Below are 21,871 nucleotides of genomic sequence, written 5' to 3' on the forward strand. Positions count from 1 at the left end.
TTGTACATAAATGTTTAAATACGTCTCCCTGTCTGTTTCCTGCGCTGCTGCACAATAGGGGAAGTGCTCGAACCGTCCTAAACATCACAATTTTCTGGCGTCCGCGACGTAGGACCTAGCTCTAGCTCCAGCTTTCAGAGCCGCACTTCTCTTTTGTGCAGTGGGCGGAAATGGATTGGGAAAAGTATATACCGATTGGTAAGGAACTTGGCTTAATGGGTAATGAATTGAAAGAGTGGATTGAGGAGCAGCAGAAGAAAGAGCGTGACAGACGTGCTGAGGATAGGGACGCGTCGCGAATAGCGCACGAACAGGAGATTGCTCGTCTGGCGGCGGAACAAAGTCTGCTGGAGGCTAAGTGTCGTCTTGCTGAGCGCACGGCTGGGACGCTTGGAACCGGTGGAGAGCGCGTGGAAGCCAGCAGCGAAGCGTTCAGGAGCCCCCACAATCTTATTCCTCCCTACAATGAGGGCCGCGACGAACTCGACGCCCTACATTCAGCGCTTCGAGCGAGTAGCCACCAGCCAGGGATGGCCAAGCGACAAGTGGGCGCTCTCATTAAGTTTATGCCTCTCAGGAGAAGCTTTGAGTATTGTCGGACGTATGGCTGCGGAGGATGCCACAGACTACGAGAAGCTGAAGCAAACGTTGCTGCAAAGGTTTCGTTACACCGAAGAAGGATATCGGCAAAAGTTTCGCGAAGCTAAGCCGGAGAATTCCGAGACAGGGCGACAATTTGCTGGTCGGCTGCTCGGTTACTTCGATCATTGGCAGCAGATGGCAAAAACAGATAAAACGTATGACGCATTGAGGGATATCATTGTATCCGAATAGTTTTTGCTGAGATGCGATGAGAAACTCGCCATCTTCTTGAAAGAGCGAGGATGCCGAACGCTCGATCAGCTAGCCGAAACGGCTGATCATTATCTGGAAGCGCAAGGGCTGACAAATATCGCGAAAGGGAAGCAGGAAAGACCAAGTGAAAAAGCAGACTCGCCGAGCAAGAGCCGAGAAAAAGAGGCCGGAAAAGCAAAAGTGCAATGCTTTCTATGTGGCAAGCACGGTCATCGCGCTGCAGACTGTTGGACGCGGTCAAAAGGCCCGAAGCCCTCGTCTTGCTGGAAGTGCAGGAAACACGGCCACCAAGCTGACGAGTGTCCGAATGTAAAGAGCCGCAACAAGGAAGCGTCAAGTGCTGTTGCCGACTATGACCGTGCGCCTGTTGCCCGAAACAAGGAGAACTTGGATTCTACTCCTTCATCGGCAGAGGAAAGTACATCATCGGCAAAAGAAGATATTTGTCTTGGTCTGCTAAGACAAGAGATGCCAACGGCAACCGGATATCTCGATGGACAGCCTGTGACGGTGCTAAGAGACTCGGGCTGCAATACCGTGGTGGTCAAGCGTTCGCTGGTACCGGAGAAGAATTTCACCGGTATCACACGTACTGTGCACCTTCTCGACGGCTCGTCGAGGCAGCTTCCCGAGGCAAAGGTGTACATCGACTCTCCGTTCTTCCGAGGACCGACACTGGCACTCTGCATGGAAAAGCCACTATATGACGTCGTTCTCGGCAACATCGACGGGGTAACCTTCCCTTCTGGTTCTACCACGTCACATCACCTGTCGGATGTCACAAGACTGCATAAGGAGTCGGCACCAGCAGGGGAGCCTGTTCCATATCCAAGCGTGTCACCAGACTCACCGACTCTGAGTGCAGCGACAACACGAGGTACCAGGGACATGAAGTTACCTGTGGCGGCATCAAACGCACTAGATGTGACCCCACAAGTATTTGAAAAGTTGCAGAGAGAAGATCGCACCTTGGAGAGCTGTTTTTCGGCGATCGGGAAGACGACGACGAAGCGATCAGCAAACATAGAGTATGTTTTGCTTAAGGGAATACTTCACCGACACTACAGATCGCTCACGAGGAAGGAAGTTGACCAACTGGTTGTTCCGCAAAGCCTCCGCCAGTTTGTCCTTAGGATGGCACATGAGGGAGTTATGGCAGGCCACCAAGGTATTAAAGGAACAACTGATAGGATTCTAGAAGAATTCTATTGGCCGGGCGTGCAGGCTGAGGTGGCACGATTTGTGCGCTCTTGTGACATCTGCCAGCGCACTGTGCCAAAGCACTTAGTCGGACGTGTTCCCCTTGGGAAAATGCCGGTGATTGACGTGCCCTTCCAACGTGTGGCGATAGACATCATCGGTCCACTATCACCGACATCGGCAAAAGGAAATCGTTTCATTCTAACGATGGTGGACTGCGCAACGCGATATCCTGACTCAGTTGCATTACCAAGCATAGACACGGAGAAGATAGCAGAAGCGTTGGTGGAAATGTTCTCGCGCGTTGGAATACCACGAGAAATCGTGAGCGACCGCGGAAGATCATTTACGTCACGCTTAATGCAGGAAGTGAGTAGACTACTGTCTTTCCGACAGTTGCCAACTACCCCATACCACCCTATGGCAAATGGTCTTGTTGAGCGCTTTAATGGCACGTTAAAGCAAATGATACGGCGCATGTGCCACGAAAGTCCAAAGAACTGGGACAGATACTTGGCACCATTATTGTTTGCATACAGAGAGGTCCCTCAGTCGAGCATCGGTTTTTCGCCTTTCGACCTCCTGTATGGTCGATACATTAGAGGCCCAATGTCTATACTGAAGGAATTATGGACGCGAAAAACCTTGGATGCCCAAACGAAGACAACATACGGCTGTGTCATGGAGCTTCGCGATCGTTTGTATGAGACGTGTCAAATTGCGCACGAAGAGCTGCAGAAAGCCAAGCTGACACAAAAGAAATACTACGATCGCAAAGCGAAGCCTCGTCAACTCTGCGTCGGAGACAAGGTATTACTACTACTACCTTCCGACAGCAACAAACTGATTTTAACTTGGAAAGGCCCCTTCACTGTACTAGAGAAGCGGAGCGAAATCGACTATGTCGTTGATCTGGGAACCCGAACCAGTTTGTTCCACATCAACCTCCTTAAAAAGTACGAGGAGCGACCACCTTCGACAGACACGGTGGGCTGCGCGGCTGTAACGGTCCAAACAGAACAACCGGAAGAAGAACCGGAACTACCGTTGCTCGCGCTTCAACAAAACGAGACCTACCATGACGTCAAAGTCGCTAACGACTTGGACACGAACCAGAAGGCACAGATCGAGAAGCTTCTATCAGACTACCAAGATATTTTCTCAGACGTTCCGGGAAAGACGAACTTGGTAGAGTGCAAGATCACAACAACATCTACTGTGCCGGTGAACGTACGTCAATACCCGATACCCTTTGCTGTTCAACAGGCGGTAGAGGAAGAAGTGCAGCAGATGCTGGCGCAGGGAATCATCGAACCTTCAGACTCACCTTACCAGTCACCAATTGTCGTAGTTAAAAAGAAAGACGGCAGCATGCGCCTATGCATTGATTTCCGACAGTTGAACAGAGTCGTCGCAATGGATAATGAGCCTATTCCACGAGTGGACATGATGTTCGCAAACTTGGGAAAGGCTCGCTATTTCTCCAAATTTGATTTTACAAAGGGATACTGGCAGGCCCCAATGCACGAAGACTCGAAACGCATGACAGCCTTCCAGTCAATGTCGGGCCTTTACCAGTTCCGCTTTATGCCTTTTGGGATCAAAACAGCGCCAGCAGTTTTCACTAGACTCATGAGAAAAGTTGTGGCTGGCATTTCTCACGTACATCATTACTTCGATAATGTTCTTATAGCCACAGACACATGGGAGACGCACATTGCCACGCTCGAAAGGTTTTTCCAACAAGTAAGGCGTGGACAGCTCACAATCAAGCCATCGAAGAGTGAAGTTGGTTCAACGATGGTGAAGTTCTTGGGCCACATCGTGGGACACGGGGTCTTACGGCCGCAGCTTGAAACACTTGAAAAGATACAAGCTGCAAAAAGACCTCATACAAAGAAAGAAGTCCGTTCCTTTCTCGGTCTCACGGGGTACTACCGAGACTTCGTACCCAACTATTCCCACGTGTCTCATCCCTTAACAGAGCTCACTCGGAAGCGTGCTCCGAACAAGGTGATATGGGAACAACGTCACCAGGAGGCATTTGACGAGCTTCAACGACTGTTGTCCACTGGGCCACTCTTGAGGTCTCCTGACCTGGAGAAAACATTTGTTTTGCGCACAGACGCATCGTCTACCAGTGTGGGAGCCGTGCTCATGCAGATTTATGACGGTGTTCTCCACCCGGTCGCCTACGCAAGCAGGAAGCTCCTTCCACGGGAGGCACGATACTCAACCGTAGAGCGAGAAGGGCTTGCGCTCGTGTGGGCTGTCCAAAAATTCCACATTTATCTCTTCGGTAAGCAGTTTGTACTGCAGAGCGATCACCAGCCGCTGGCCTACATCAACTCGGCCAAGCACACCAACAGCCGAATTCTGCGTTGGAGTCTGACACTTATGGAGTACGACTTCACTGTGGAATACATCAAAGGAAGTGACAACGTCGGAGCTGACTACATGAGCCGAGTGTAGACTTGAAACGTCATGCACACGTAGACTTTTATTTTTTGTGAATACTCTGTCAACTCCATGCGGAACGCTTCGTCAACTGCGTATGGAACAATCTGTGAATGCGTGTGAAAAAAAAAACTGTTAACATGCGAACACTTTCCGCCTTTCACGCTGTGAACATTCTCCATCCTCTTTCTTAGAAAAGTTGTTGAAGGGAAACAGCTTTCTAAAGTGGGGGGTGTGGGGATTGAGGCTTGCCCGTCGCCATTGCGCGGGTTTTTCGCCTATTTCTGCCATCCTCATGTCCGATCATGTCGCTCCCCTCCTCCGCCGTCCTACGGCGCTGGGCGAGCGGGGGTGATGTTAACCCCCTCACCCCGGCGCCGGATCGCGACGGTGGCGCCACGTTCGAGTCTCGCGTGCTCGCGTCTCGCGAGACGTTGCGCGCGGCGGGGGAATCAGACTCTCTCTCTGGACCTCGTAGGGTAAGCACGCATTTTCTTTCTTGTCCGTCGGCTCCTTTGTTTGGGCTCGCTCGGACGGAGGTCGCCAACGGTGCCTTGCGCCAGCGGCGAGCGCTTACCTTACGTTGTCCCTTCCGAACGCTAGGCTGAAGAGCGGTGCGGTGCATTCGCGCGTGGTCTTACTACGCCGAAACCGTACCTATCGAAGCCAACGCGAGCGGAGTTTGTCCTTGCTCGAGCGATCGGGCCCTGTTTTTGGTCGCTGATCGTGAGAGCACGCAGCATAGTCGCGAGGGAACGTTTCTCTCAGCGGCGTGTCCCCGTGAGCCCTTTTGCCCGCGGAGGCGTGCTCGCGGCACCCTTTGTGTTGTACTTTCGCCCGTGGCGTGGTGAAGCCTGTTTTGCTTCTCCCGCCGCCTTTGGGAGCGGGCGTTGTACTGCGTTGTGTGGTGTTGCCGCAGACAATAAAGTGTTGCGGATTTCGGGAGCAGTACTGTGTACTTGCCGCGCTACGCTCGGCGCCTTGTTTGCGCTCGAACGTACGTGTGCAGCGGCGCGCTAGTTCACGCGAGGCGACGGCAGACGCGGCCCTGTGGCTCGCTAAGTCCGAACCCACGCTAGTGGCCGTACTCCTGTGAGGTACGTGCACACTACACTGGCGCCCAACGCGGTATCAAAAGCTCATTAAGCTTTTGACTGCTCTTAGCGAGTCAGTACGCCTGTGCGTCTCGGGCTCGCCGCAACATGTCTGCTTCGCGGGATTTTTGTCCGTTGACTTTTCTGGCGGACGCCGCGTTGCACGAGAACGAGGCCAGTGCCTCTGTCGAGGGGCACCTTTGTGCACCCATACGTGTCGCAACCCCCTGTGGGGACGACACAAAGCGCCTGCCAGCTCCCTTTGGAGATGGTGCGTCGTTGCGGACTGGGCCCTTTGCCCTACCCGAACGGTGCGCTCAGGCGCCTTCGACTGCTGCAGTACCCTTCGAAATGCGTGGCAGTTCGACGGCACAGCGCTTTCAGTCGGTTCCCTGTGGAATTGACGGCGCGCAGGCTTTGGCCCTTGCCGACTTTTGCCCGCCGTCAGCCGTGCAACCGACAGTTCGACCGCACGCTGAGCAGGCGCCTGTATTGTCGACGGCCGCCCCAAGTGGCAATTATGTTCGACAGCAGGCAAATCCCTCTAGGAGCCTCTTTTGCTCTGGGAATGGCGCGCAGGGCGGTGGTCCTTTTGAAACCGCACCACTGATCGAGCTGGGAGACTGTTCACCTTCGCTCGACCGCGCCGCTAACGCACCAACGGCTTCCTGTGAAGCAGGTGCGACGTAGACGCTGCTGCAAAACGCCGTCCAGATGATCCAAGCGCTCTCGGGAGCTGTCCAAACGCTTTCGGCCGTTCCGAAACGCGCCCACCCCGCTGTTATGTTGCCTGTGCCAACATACAGCGGATACGGGGATTTGCTCAGCGCCCGAGACTACCTTGACTCTCTGTCACGTTATCAGAGAGCAATGGGTTTGGACGATCAGAAGGTGCTCGGGCGCGTTGTCCCGGCTGCACTGACTGATACGGCGGCGAGGTGGTATCGGCTTTCCGGTTACCGAGCAGCAACCCTCGAGGAGTTCCGCGCGGCCTTTCTGCGCGAATTCCTACCCGCTGACTACGAAAGTAGGATGCGGCGAGAGCTCGAGCTCCGTACACAAGCTCCTGATGAGTCGCTTCAGGAGTACGTACGCGCGATGGATGACCTTTTTTCTATCGCTGAGCCCAGGGCCTCGAACGAGGAACGCGTCGAACGGGTGATTCGGCAGGCACATCCGACCTTTTCGGCGTACCTGCGCGGCGGTCGCTTCCGCGATTTGGAGGAGGTGGCCGCCGAGGCAAAGCGCATACAAGGCGACCTTCTCGCCGCGCGTGCCTATCGCCCGCCGCCGCCAGCCAGCGAGGCGCTTGAGCCGCGCTGCGCATGGCGAGGGGCCGTGCCCCAACAGCAGCCCCACGGCGCTGCCTTTGCGGCTGTCAGTGGCTGCGCGTGGGAGTTGGGCGCTCGCGCTCTTGATCCCTATACGCACGAAAGGCGGGCAGCCTGTGCTGCACCACCTGAAACCCACACGAAGGGACGCCATCCGACCCAACGCAGTGTGGGTGACGCTCGTCGATACGTATCCTGTGATAACGTGGCGAGCCGATCACAGCAGCTCGAGGCTGCTCCGTCTGGTGATAGAGACCGAGATGGAGTGCGCTGTTTTCGCTGCTGTGAAAGAGGGCACATAGCAAGGGAGTGCACCGGATCTAGGCCTCCTGTGAGGCAGGGAAACGGATTTGCGGGTCGTTCGTGAAGGCACGGGCGGCCCAACCTTTGCTTATCCCCTTTGCGTACAGGGCAAGCTGTCTTGCTGGTACGCACGCGCCGTTCATTCCGGTCATTATTGCCGGCCGTGAATTTTCGGCGTTGCTGGACACGGGCGCTAGCGCTTCGTTATTTGGCGAACAGGTATTGTCCCACTTGCAGAAGCATTCGGTGCGCTTGCGGGACTGCCGAACGACATTCACTCTTGCGACAGGCGTGGCCCATTCGGCTGGCGCCGCAAGGTTGACTGTCAGATGGGGAGATCGAATGAGACGCGCGCGTTTTGTTCATCTCCCAGGGCTCAATGTTCCTGTGATTCTCGGTCGGGACTTTCTTTTGAAGACCGGGATCGTTGTGGACATTGCGAATGGCGGCTATCGTGATGGGCCCTTTTCCCAACTCAAGCCGTTCATCAGCCCTCCGGCGCTTACTGTTGCCTTTGCCGCAGAAACGTCGGAAACGTGCCACGCGGAGAGTTCGGGGTCATACCCCTGCTCAACGCAGTCTTCCTCTCACAGTCCCCTTTGGGAACGAGAGGGACGGCACGAACCGTGTCGCGCGCAAACTTCGGGGTCATACTCCGGCAGTACGCGCTCGTCGGCTCGAAACCCCCTTTTGGATCGACCGACACGACGCGAAGAGGCGCCACATCCTTTGATCGCCTGTGCGACTCATTTGGATGATACACAGAAGGCTCGTCTGTCGGCACTTTTACGGCAGTACGACGAGCTCTTCACCGATCAACCGGGCTGTACCGATTTTGTTAGCCACGTGATCGAAACTGGCGACGCGCTTCCTTTGAAGTGTAACCCCAGGACCGTCAGTCTCGCCAAAAGGCAGATTATCGACGGCTTGCTAGACGACATGCTATCGGCAGGCATTATTCGCCGTTCGTCTAGCTCCTGGGCGTCTCCAATTGTGTTGGTGCCTAAGAAAGACGGCAGTCATCGCCTGTGCGTCGACTATCGCCGTCTGAACGGAGTGACTCGTAAGGATGCCTATCCGCTCCCTACGATAAGCTCCATCGTAGGAAACCTGGGTGATGCACGGTACTTTACGACGCTTGACGCCTCGAAAGGTTACCTACAGGTCCGGATGGGTGAGCGTGACCAGTGCAAAACTGCTTTCACGTCCCACAGAGGGTTGTTCGAGTTCACTCGTATGCCCTTTGGTCTTTGCAATGCTCCTGCGACGTTTCAAAATCTCATGGACCGCGTCCTCGGGGAAGCAAAGTGGTCATACTGCTTGTGCTAGCTCGACGACATCGTGATTTATTCACGAACCTTCGAAGAGCACTTGGCCCATGTTGCCGATGTGTTCGAGAGGGTGCGGGCTGCCGGGATGACGTTAAATCCTGCGAAAGCCCAATAAGCGCAGACCCGTATTCAGTTACTCGGGTTTACGCTGGGCGAAGGCTCCATTGAGCCGGATCGGGAGAAACTTCGAGCAATCCTCGATTTCCCCGTGCCCAAGGACGTACGTGGCCTTCGCCGCTTTTTGGGAATGGTTAACTTTTACCGTTCCTTCATTCCGTCCTGTGCCCGACTGCAGGCGCCCTTGACCAAGCTCTTGGGTAAGTCTGCTGTTTGGCAATGGGGACCTGAGCAGCAAGAGGCGTTTTGCCGACTGTCTAACGCCATTGCGGAGACAGCGCAGCTCAGACTCCCAGACCTGACCAGACCGTTCGTTGTTCAGACTGATGCGAGCGATCTGGGATTAGGAGCCGTTCTCCTACAGGAATACGATGGCGTGTTGCCACCGTTGGCCTTTGCCAGCCGCTCCTTGGTACCCGCGGAGAAAAATTATTCCGTTACCGAAAAGGAGTGCCTCGCCATCGTGTTTGCACTGCGAAAATTTGACGTCTACCTTGATGGGACGAAATTCGTGGTGCAAACGGATCACAGTGCGCTCAGCTGGCTGATGCGGCTCCGTGAGCCTGCGGGCAGGCTGGCGCGCTGGGCTCTCCTAATACAGCACTGACTTTGCAGTGCAGTATCGAAAGGGGAGCACCAACGTGGTAGCTGACGCGCTATCTCGTGCCCCATTGTCTGCCGAGAACCTTGATTCCGGTGCGACAGCCGCTAGCGGTGCCTTTGCACAAGCAAGCGGTGGGGGCGAAACAGCGGCTTCGCCGCCGTTCGGCGAAAGGGGCGAGTCCGCATTCGGACGAACCCTGGCTGCTATCCAGGCAAACAGCGCACCGCGAAGCCGTCCAGCGGGTGAGCTCTCCAAAGGCCACGATGCCGAGAGCGAACCCGTGACGCCGACGCAAGCGGCGGTTGCTGCGGTTCTGAGTGGGCGCGATACCAGGTTCCCCTTTGGGAGAATGGAATCGCTTTCAGCAGACAAGAGCTACTGAAGGCTCAGCAAAGTGATCCGTTTTGTCGCGAAATGTGCGACGGTCTCAGGGAGACGGAGCGCCGTTACGCTGCTTGCCCTGCAGCGGGCGCGGAAGGGGGGCTGGAACCAGCGTGTGTCGCTGAGTCCCCGGTGGATTCATATTTGCTGGACCATGACGGGCTCCTGCTGAAATATATAGCCACCGATGACGAGTCTATCGATCCGTTTAAGGTGGTTATGCCCAAAAGTCTGAGAGTCGCCCTGTTGCGATCCTCTCACGACGAACCCATGGCCGGTCACCTGAGTGGCTCCAAAGTTTTCGCAAAACTGAGCAAGACGGTGACCTGGCCCGGCATGAAGCGTGACGTTTATCGCTATTGCCGTTCCTGCCACGTCTGTCAAACGGTGAAGTCTAGGGGTGGCAAGCCACCTGGTCTGATGAAACCGATTGTCAGTGAGCGTCCGTGGCAAGTGGCCACCTGCGATCTAATGGGACCTTTTCCCAGACGTAAGCAGGGGTTCATTCACCTCATGGTAGTCGTGGATCACTTTTCGAAGTGGGTGGAATTGTTCCCTCTTCGAAAGGTGACAGCGCGAGCGGTGCTCGAGAAGCTGCAGGAAGTGTTTTGCCGGTTCGGCTTTCCGGAAAGGCTAATCACTGACAACGCTTCGTATTTCACCGCTCGGGTGTTTGGTGTCACGTGCCGTTCCCTTGGAATTGATCACTGCACCACTTCACCCTACCATCCCCAGTCCAATTTGACGGAGCGCGTCAATCGTACGCTCAAACCAATGTTGGCGGCCTTTGCCGAAAGTCAAAGGGACTGGGCAGACCATTTGAGCGAGCTCGCGTTCGCCATTCGAACATCCGAGAGTCGCTCGACTGGTTTCTCGCCCGCCTCCTTAAATTTTGGAAGGGAGTTGGCAAATCCGGTGACCAGTGTCATTCAATGCCAGCTCGGGGACGAGGAGACGCAGCCAGACTGTTCGGCGTACGCGTCACAGCTTCGGGACCGGCTTTGTCGAGCTTTCTGTAAAGCAAGGCAAAGTTTGGCGTCGTCTAGGGCTCAGCAGAAGGCCCAATATGACCGCAAGCATCGCGACCTAGCATTTGAGGTGGGCGATCTTGTCCTGAAGCGCAACCACGCCCTTAGCGACGCGAGTAAGGGGTTCTCAGCCTCGCTCGCTCCTAAGTGGCTTGGTCCGTACCGAGTGGAGAAAGCTTGGACTCCACTCGCGTACTTGCTGAAAGATCCCATTTCGGGAAAACTCAGCCGTGCCCATATCGCAGACCTGAAAGCCTTTGCCCCTTACAAAAATGGATTTAGACAGTCTATAGAATGTCTGTAGACTTCTTGTAGTCGAGTTCGCCTTTATGTAGATTTAGTATTTTGCCTAAAGAAAATCTTTTGACAATCTATAGACAAAAGTTTATAAATGCGTGTCATCTTTTGTCTAATTGCGTTCTATAGATTGTCTATAAACAAAAGTTTTAAAAAGCGTATGGTTCTTTTTTTCTATTGTTAGTCTATATACAATCTAGAGACAAAAGTTAAGTTGATGAAGTTTGTGTTTTGTCTAATCCCAGTGTATAGGTTGTCTATATACAAAGGTTGATAAATTGGTGTTATTTCCTATTGTCAAATCCCAGTCTATAGACTGCCTAAAGACAGAAGCTAAAGTGGAGTTATTTAATTTCTGGCTGAAAATAAGGTTTTTCATTGAAATTTTATCAGACGTGTGTACTTTATGCAATTTTGCTACCTTTTTGTTTATATAACATCTAAGCATGCACTCCTTATTGCCCCATTGGGCCCTAGCTGTAAGGTATGTTAAAAAATAACTAAGGGGGCTCATTAATTAATTGAACCACAATGTGAAATTGAGCAAGAATGCGTTTTTGTATATCTCATTAACACATTCTGGCGCACATGGCACATATATATTTCCCCTCGTAACTCGCATGCTCACATTAGAACTAAAGATGTTTCCAGTAAGTATGTCGCACTCTATGGCTCACCGACTGGATGTACTGCAAGGACTGTGTGGTTCTTTCTGCCTTCGTTGCTACAATGCAAAGGGCAATGTATTTCGTCGAACACTGGAAATCGCAGCTTTGAAGCGGGACGATGGGCAAACAGTGAACAGAGTACAACAGCTCTTTTTCAAGACACAAATAGCAGGGCCCACTGCAGTGCTTTCATTTTTGTTGCTATTCAATATACAGTATTTCGCCATTCTTTTCATATACGAAGCACTGTGCCCAGAAACCAATTTTGTTAAAAATGTTTTGCGAATTAGCTGTGGCCCTTTCGCTAGCTCATTATATTTGTTCATTTTCACGACATTTTCAGAAGGTAATATGTTAATTAAGATGTTCTTCAACAAATATGCATTTTTCTGTTTTCATTACGACGACGTGCAATGTAATATTAAATCGTGTTTCAGTAAGCGATTTCAAATTGATAATGTGTGTATGCACTTGCTTACGTCTCCCGCTTAGAATATATTAATTTAAATTAACAGGGAACATCAATAAGAAAGAACTTGCAACTGAATCGCCCTAAGGGCGAGGCATCGATGGTGACACTGGCTCGGTGCAAATTTCAAAGAGATATCACTCGGCACTGCGGACACTTGCTGTCAAAGGCTCAAGTTTTCCACATGCTTGTGATCACACACAGACACGGCCGTGAGGGCAACAGCTGTTACAGACAGTAGTAAAAACGGACCGTTCGTTACATATCCTGTACACGAATGGTCCACGAACGGTACGCTTAAACAGCAAGCACTGGAAATACAATTGAAGAATCGCTCAGAAGCGGCCTCCCCACTAAGAAGTTGCTTTTTCGTTCAGGCACTGCCGTGAAGGCCAAACCCCATATACGCGAAAATGCACGCGACAGCGACGAGCAACGCGACTTAGATCGTCTTCGCGCAAGCGGTCGCTTGGATGGGCAAACCCCATTCACGCGACGCCCTCGGCGAGCTATCTCCACTGTTGCTGGCATGAGGGCGTTCACTCGTACCAAAAGTGGCCCGTTCTCAGCGGTATGCAATGTAAAATACGGTGTTTTGTTGCATAATGGTACATAAAATGTTTATCATTGTCTTGCAGCATTTTTTTCGATCCCATCACTGCTGCTACGTGCTGCCAAGCCGCGTCACAGACGGCGCGGGTCCCAGCGTTCGCGTTCAACAACGTCAACATTGCGCTCGTCGCCGTTGGTCATGTTGATGAACGTTGTTGTTGATGTGCGTCGATAAGAAAGTGGCGGCAATCAGCAATACGTCACTGATGCATCTTATTCCGGTGTTTTGCTATTGGCTGCTTGAGCACAGCACTTCGGGCGACGAGCGACGGACATGCGACGGATTCCAAATCTGAAAAACCGACCGATCGCGCGAAATCGACCACGCAACACGTCGCGCGAACGGCTCGTTTCGTCGCTCATAGCATCGCTCGTCGCTGTCGCGTGAATTTTTGCGCATATGGGGTTTCGCCTTGAATCGTGAAGGCGCGCGAGCGAACACGATAAGGAAGGGGAGAAAAGCGAGAACCGGTGCGGCAAACGAACGGAAGAGGGCGCGCAGCTGCAACAGTTTGAAATCGCTCGCTGAGCGAGAGCCAATCAGTTCAAACCAGGGGGCGCGCAGGCGCACTGACGTTTAAGCCGTTCAGGCAGTTGACGCATTTGAGGGTCGTTGTAAAAGAAGTTTTTGCAGCGCAGTGTGTAATGCCTAAATAAGTTTGTTGCGCGCATCTATTGTTACCACGTTGATTAATATTACGTGCCGGTATCGTCGCTGGAAGTCGCGGAATGGACACGTACTTACACCGCGTGTCGGGACGGACGCATCGTTGTTTGACATGGAATCGTTGACGGCCATGCGTTGTCGTAGCCCCAACGAGCGCGAAGCTTTGAACAAGATCACAAGCGCGCTCCTTTTGACAAGACTGTCGCCACAGCGAATATCGCTCTTCGGTGAGTTCAAGAACGTTGCCAAATCGCGTGACTGTGCATGACGACTTTGTGTAGGTAAGATTGCCCGAGCGGCGAGCTGCCATAATAGAGATGGTGTGCAAGAGGAAGTGTTTGATACGAAAGTATGCCTTGTACTCTGCCTTCTGTGGTGTTCGTTATACGCTTCCGCGGAGCCGTTGCCGTGTGCGTCGATTAGAGCTAAAAACAGCCTGAAGAATACGCGTTGCATTGCGCGATGCTATGCTTGTGTTGTGCAGGCCTTGTGTTGTTTCGCCCTTCTTCCTTGACTGTATGCAATGCGGCATCCTTGCATGAAATGACGTGCACATGCCTTGTCACTATAAAATTGAGTCTGCTTTTAAACATTACTGGTCGCCCCGTATCCTTTCTGTGGTGGAAATGCAACAGACGTTATCGCTCAATAAGCATAGTTACCCGCCACGGTGGTCTAAATATATAGTTGTTAAGGTGCTCGACTGCTGACCCACAGGTCGCGGAGATCGAATCACGGCCGCGGCTGTCGCTTTGCTTGAGGGCTCGCGAAGTGCTTGAGGCCCGTGTTCTTAGATTTAGGTGCCCGTATAAAGAACCCCGGGTGGTCAAAATTTCTGGAGCCCTCCACGACGGCGTCGCTCATAATCGTGGTTTTTGGATGTTAAACCCCATCAATTATTGTTATAAGCATGGTTATAGTTAACTAAGGTGCAAATCAACTTTATAAAAGTAGACGGGTGTGCAGATAGACACATGTACACACACGGCGCAGTCATGCATACGCCATGCTGCTCAGAGGCTATGTGTTTGTAGCTGCGTCGCCGTCTACGGTGCCGCGCTCGTTTTTGCAAAGAATGTACGTAATTGTTCTATATTAAATATTTTAGTCTGTCTGTCGCAGATCGTAGCTCTTGGGTGTGTACACACACAACCAAATCAATCGATTAGCCAAGGGAAAGCATAGCGGATTTTAATTGTTGGCTTTAACTGTAGTGTAGTAATAATGGCCTAAATTGAAATGGAATAAAGTGAACGGAAAATCGCCCTTTGCGTTGATGGTATCTAAGCGCCCGATGCTCAGCCGATTGAGCCACGACGGAAAGCGCTTCGCCGTACGCCTTGCTGGGCATTTATGTATGTGTAGTCCCTTGGAGTGTTAGCCAGTGCCACTCGTACTCAAGGCGGTGAGTGTGGAACACTCTTCTTTGCCAGAGTTTGTCACGTGGCACGCGATCTTTCCATGAGGCGGCAGCTGACCGATAAAACGTCGCATGCGAACTTGAGGCATAAGTCAGCCGGGGCAAGGACTTCGCGGTGAATAAAAGAAAAAAAGGGGATTTTTGGAGCGCCTCGTTTCTTTTTTATACACAACCAAAACGATCGAAAAGATCCCCTTCTTTCGTAGATTCAGCGAGGGCGTCGCCCCGGTAGACTTAAAGCATCAAGTTAGCATGCGAGGGTTTATTGGTCAGCTGTATGTGGTGCTAAGACCCCGCCGCGGTGGTCTGTAGTGGTTATGGCGCTCGACTGCTGATCCGAAGGTCGCGGGATCGAATCTCGGCCGCGGCGGCTGCATTATCGATGGAGGCGAAAATGTTTGAGGCCCGTGTACTTAGATTTAGGTGCACGTTAAAGAATCCCAGGTGGTCCAAATTTCCGGAGCCCTCCAGTACGGCGTCTCTCATAATCATATCGTGGTTTTGGGACGTTAAACCCCAGATATTATTATTATTACGTGGTGCTAAGATCAAGTGCCACGTGATGCCCTCTGTCAAAAATGAATGTTCCAAACTCGCCACCTGGGCTACGTGCGGTGCTGGCTGAGACTCCTAGGGATAACAAATACATAAGTACCCAACGAAGTAAACGGGGAAGCGCTAGACGTGTAACTAGGAGGTTGTGGATTCAGATCCCACCGACGGAAAGGGTGAGTTTTCGTCCACTGTAATCAATTTCAACGTACGCCATTATTACTACACTACAATTAAAGGGACACTATAGAGAGAAACAATGAATCGGTTTAGATCGATAAATTGGGCTCTGAGAACTCTAATGTCGTTAATTTCGCCACCATATGTTTATTAATAGAGGAGAAAACCAAAGTCAAAGTTTCATTTTTAAATTTCGCGCCGAAATCTTCCCGCGTGACGTCACTGATTTCAAAGTGTATTTATCTTATTTTGGCACCATTTGCTCAATAAAATTACCCCAAACTTGGTATGTCAAGTCTCTGGCCCCCTCAGAGGACAACGTACTTCATTTTTACCGATTAGGAACTACGTAGTCCCTAGTGGGCGCCGTCAAAACATGTCACGGCGAATGGTGTGGAAATCTTCAAGGTGGCGTCGCCACCCACATTTTGTTCTTGCGTATTTTCGTGCTTACTAAGCATCTTCTCGCAGCAAGCGTGGTGGTTTTGGTATCGTGAAAGAGTAATTTACTAATATGAGAAAAATCGTTTTGCTCTTCAGTGCCCCTTTAAAGACGACAATTAATGTCCGCTATGCTTTCCCTGGCTTAATTGTCTGTTCGATTAATTTGGTTGTGTCTAACAAAGAAACGAGGCCCTCGAAAAAATTCCCATTCGCTCGTTCATTAGGTTTGTACACGAGACTCACTGTAAGGCAATTCATTTGTCTGAAACACGTTTTGAACTGGTAGTAACAGTAAGTACACACATACAACTACAAACTTAATTCATTCGAAGTAGCACACCACGTATATGTAAATTATCGTTGGTGGATGTGAGTTTAGTTCAATTAAACTTGTTAAGCGAGTGCATGCTCTCATTGTTGCTGTATCTGTGTGTGAAAAACCAGGGCAAATATTGGTCCTGCCACTCCATATGTTCATTGTTTGATGAACCATAAATTGTCTGTCTAGTAAAAGTTCTATTAACGGAGAAGTAGCTTCGTTACATTGTATGCAAAAATGGGTTTGCATTTGTTTTTCGCGCATGCTTTGTCGTAAGTTTTTATATTTATGTATCTTTTTTTTTCTGATTAAAGCTCTGTTGTAAGTCAGCGCTTGTGCTTGTCATTCTTTTCTGTGTGCTTTGCCTCGTTTTCTTTTCCAGAGTTTATTGGGATAAATTTATACATCACTAATCTACAGGAACTGCCTCTAGGCAATCTGTAGACCACAGTATATTTGTGAGGCAATAAGTCTGTAGACACTCTATATACTGGGTCATAGGAATAGCCTATGGATAATCTACAGACATTTGTCTGTGGATATTTTATAGACAAAAGTAAACCAAAGTAGATTTATATAAGCCTATAGACTTTTGTTTATAGACATTCTGCAGACATCGGTTTAAACGCATGAATTTTTATTAATCTACAGACCTTCTATAGCCAATCTATAGACTTAGACTTTCTTGTAGACTGGTCTATAAAAACGAGTGCGGCCACTATTCCATAGACTGTCTATAGACCAGTCTAAAGAATTCAGCTATAGAACGTCAATTGATTTTATAGACAGATGTCTACAAACTTTATATGGACTATCTAAACATATTTTTGTAAGGGGCATCACGGTCTGACGAGCTTGCGCCAGCGCCCTGTGGTACTTCGCGCAAGCAACGGGGCACACCCGGTGCGGCGGACCGCATTCGGACCCCGCATCGGTATAATCTGAGGAAGCGGTCACCTTTGTGATTTCGCGCCGGACGGCGGACTCTGTTTTCCGCAACCGAAGGCCCTCAGTTACTTTCTAGCCTCAGTATGCTAGCTTCTTTACGGCCAGTGCTCGTAAAGAAGTCGGCCCGCCCAGTTTGCTGCTAGTTTTCTTTTTTCTTTTATTTGAATACTCATGTATTTAATACGTTTTTTCGGTTGTGTTTGCCGCATATTGACTGTCATTTTGTTCTCTTTACTTTTTTTTCCGTGTTTTATATTATTGTGCCTGCGGAAGCATTCGTGAATACTGGTGCTTTCGGGGGGGGGGGGGGGGGGGAAAGGAACGAAGGACGCTTTGCGCCTTCCCACGCGAGCGCGCGCGGTTGGCGACATGACACCGTGAAAAGTGAGGCGCAGTGGCCTTGGACGGCGACCTAGGGCCGCGCTTGGTGAAAGCGCTGCTATGTGCCGTGACGTGTGTGTGCGTGCGTACATGCGTGGTGCATTGGTGCGTGCCTAGAAAGAGTGCGCGTGGTGAATTCACCTCATCTACGTGGACACTCGGGTCAATGACCTGCTGACGCCGGACAGACCAGCGGTGCCCTGCTCTTGGCCGTCGTCGAGAAGCCTGGCTGCTCTCTCCATCATGGCTCCTGCGCTAAGCCAGCTGACATAGCAGGTATGCCTGCGCTTTGCCGACTCCAGGATGCCTCGCAGCCAGTTCGGGTCGGCCTTATTGATTCCAAAAAAAAAAAAGGGCCGGCTGCCCCAGCGAGGTCTCCCGTTATTCCAGCCGAAAAATTCGGGACCTTCGCACCACCAGCTAAGCGGCGTTCGTCGGACTCTCAGGCCAATCGCCAACAAGAGCGACGAGCCATCGGTGAGCCCGTTCAGGACTTCAAAAAGCCTCCTGTCTCCGCCTCCCCTCCGCGCTGTGGACGCTCTTTCGCGCAAGCATCACAAACACCTTTCTTAATTTCCTTAATTACCTCCCTTCCGCAGCGCCATTTCATTGTATTATGTGTTTCAAGCGTATTGTCTTTGTTATTGATTTTTCTCGCATTATCATGTATTCTTTGTTTTAGCAGCAGCTTCAGGGCTGGACTCATGGCTAGTGGTTGCTCGTGGCAGTGTTATTTTAACTGCATGGGTGACCGCCGGCTGCCTTTGCAGACCGGTAAAGGGCAAATTTAGGAGAGGGGGATGTGGGGATTGAGGCTTGCCCGTCGCCATTGCGCGGGTTTTTCGCCTATTTCTGCCATCCTCATGTCCGATCATGTCGCTCCCCTCCTCCGCCGTCCTACGGCGCTGGGCGAGCGGGGGTGACGTTAACCACCTCACCCCGGCGCCGGATCGCGACGGTGGCGCCACGTTCGAGTCTCGCGTGCTCGCGTCTCGCGAGACGTTGCGCGCGGCGGGGGAGTCAGACCGGTCAGACTCTCTCTCTGGACCTCGTAGGGTAAGCACGCATTTTCTTTCTTGTCCGTCGGCTCCTTTGTTTGGGCTCGCTCGGACGGAGGTCGCCAACGGTGCCTTGCGCCAGCGGCGAGCGCTTACCTTACGTTGTCCTTTCCGAACGCTAGGCTGAAGAGCGGTGCGGTGCATTCGCGCGTGGTCTTACTACGCCGAAACCGTACCTATCGAAGCCAACGCGAGCGGAGTTTGTCCTTGCTCGAGCGATCGGGCCCTGTTTTTGGTCGCTGATCGTGAGAGCACGCAGCATAGTCGCGAGGGAACGTTTCTCTCAGCGGCGTGTCCCCGTGAGCCCTTTTGCCCGCGGAGACGTGCTCGCGGCACCCTTTGTGTTGTACTTTCGCCCGTGGCGTGGTGAAGCCTGTTTTGCTTCTCCCGCCGCCTTTGGGAGCGGGCGTTGTACTGCGTTGTGTGGTGTTGCCGCAGACAATAAAGTGTTGCGGATTTCGGGAGCAGTACTGTGTACTTGCCGCGCTACGCTCGGCGCCTTGTTTGCGCTCGAACGTACGTGTGCAGCGGCGCGCTAGTTCACGCGAGGCGACGGCAGACGCGGCCCTGTGGCTCGCTAAGCCCGAACCCACGCTAGTGGCCGTACTCATGTGAGGTACGTGCACACTACAGGGGTAAAAATGTCATGTGTAAATAGCGCGAAAACGTCGGCGCGGACCACCGAGCACGGAGGGAAGAAAACGAAGAGCACGGTGGCACGAGGCGCCCTCGCAGTGTTCGGGCCAGGGCGTGCAATTCTGAGCTTGGACGAGCGGGACGTTCTGCCGGCCGAGACACGCGTGCACGGAGGACCACGGAGCCGGGCGAGGTCCAGGGTGTCCGAGGGTCCAGGTGCCAGGGGCGGAGCTGCTGACTGAACCGAGCGGTGCCGAGCCGTACCGAGCGACGCGCCGGACTCGGACGTGGGCCGCGAGCCCATGAGCTGTGCACCCGAGCTGTACCTGGCGGTGCCCTGGCCAAGGCGTGGAACGCCGGTGAATGAGCTGCCGCACCGCAGCTGTGGCGAGCAGCATTCCAGCACGGCACAGACGGTGCTGTGCTGGCCAGAACCCGCACGTGGAACCGCTACGCCCGGGTGGTGATCAGGACGTCGGAAACAAGGTCCGAGGTCGCACTGGTCCCGGCGTCTTCTAGACGACGCCACCGCTGCTCGCAAGCCGTGAAACCACGGGACGCTTCCTCCTCGTGGGCTGGGTGGTCGTCCCGACGGCACCGGCACCGACACCACCAACTTTTGATATCCTTATATTTTGTACATAAATGTTTAAATACGTCTCCCTGTCTGTTTCCTGCGCTGCTGCACAATAGGGGAAGTGCTCGAACCGTCCTAAACATCACAATGTCTTTCCTACTCTGAGGAATTACAGAAATAGAATTGAACTGCCCGGCCATTCCCGCAGTGGGAATGGGCTAAGCTTTTTTCATTCCGAGGAATTGAAAGGAATGGAATTGCGGCAAGTCCTAATTCCCCGGAATGGAACTGGAATGATATGGAGGCTCCCATTCCGCAACACTGCTTCCAACCCACTGCAATGTGCTCAGCCATAATTCCTCATCGTCATCAACCAAAGCACAAAGTACACTGCCTTACAGATGTGTAGCGGGTACCACGTTTCTCCTAACACTGACGAAAAATTGCATAGTGGGAACTTCGCTACTTGAGAAAAATTACGATGATTTATGGCGTAGTGGGTACCTTGCATGTCTACTTGTATTAGTTGCCCCAAGAGAATCTACAACGGGCTCTTCAAAATACGCTCTTCCAGCTTTCGCTGTGACTGTGCTGCGTGTTCCGCGCACACTCTAAGAAAAAAAAAGAGCCAAAAGAGGGTCACGGCCGCGCGACTCTCTTCGGGTGTCCATTTGACCCCTTTTGGAAGGTACAGGTGTACAGGAAGAGAAAGAGAGGTCACAATGGTCGCAATTCGACTGGAGTCACGGGACTCTCCTGAAGCGCGTTTCGATTGGCGGCGCCGCCGTACACGCCTTACATATCGCGCGCTTGCCCTTTGGCGCCGTTGTGGCGCGTTGGCCCGACGACGGAGGCACGGAGGCGAGGCAACGCGCCACAACGGCGCCGTGGTGGCGTGCCGCTCCTGTTTTCCTCTCTGTCTCCTCGTCTATTGGAATGCGTTGCGTGTTGGTTGCGCGGGTTGTGTGTCTGTTCATGGGCGTCTTCGGTGGTGTTGGTGTTGACGCCGGCTCCGTGCACGAAGTGACGCGGTGACGCTTGGAGGACGGAATATTCCTGGAGCTGCGGACAGGAACAACGGGCGCCAGTTAAAGGTGAGTGTACTGCTTTCGTAGGTACTAATTATACAGCTTTAGCTGGGCGTCTGCAGCAGCTCTGCGGAAGTTATCTGCCAGCCATTTCCAACAGCAGCCTGTGTCCGCAGGGCTTTTGCGGATGCCCAACTAAAGCTGTCAGTTAACGAGTTGCCACCGCTGTGCGCGTTGCTGTGCAAGCTCCCTTAAAGTGAGCGATGCAAACAATTATCAAGGGTCATTTTTTGCTGATCGCACGTTGTGTCTGCGCTACTGAATGTGCAAGCTGTCGTTTTGAGGTGCACTTTAGTCTACTTCATAACATTTCCATCGACCTTGAGTGTGTCGCGTGCTTCGGCGCGTGGGAACGTGAAAAAAAATATGCCTGTGTACAGAACGCTCAGACGCACTATATATAATGGTTTTTGTTGGCTTAAAGACGGTAGTTTGAGGTGCAGATATAGTACGGTGCTTCCAGAACGTACGCGGTAGTCATTCAAGTTGGACACGCTTCACCGGTAAAGTGAAAAACTCCAGACATTCAACGGCGCGCGTTGGCGCCGCCGCGGCCGCGGCCGTGCACTCTTCCCTCGTTTCTGTTTGCTGTTTTCGTGATTTGCATACACTGCGATGACGTTGGGCGTTATTACAGAATCGAGCGAGTGTGCGTGATTGTGGGAGCTATGTGCGGTCATTCTAGCATATGACATGGCTGATCTCGACGTCAAAAAACTTGGTTCCTGACCATGCCTGTTTCCATTTGTTGTTTTGTTGTTAGCGTTTATTATGTCTGTGTGAACCACTTATTGTGTAGGTTTTGCAAACCTTTACTGCAATTTCATTTTCTCATCATAATATCACGTTCTTAT

The sequence above is a fragment of the Rhipicephalus sanguineus genome, chromosome 1 (assembly GCF_013339695.2).
Source record: "Rhipicephalus sanguineus isolate Rsan-2018 chromosome 1, BIME_Rsan_1.4, whole genome shotgun sequence".
NCBI classification, from domain to species: Eukaryota; Metazoa; Arthropoda; class Arachnida; order Ixodida; family Ixodidae; genus Rhipicephalus; species Rhipicephalus sanguineus.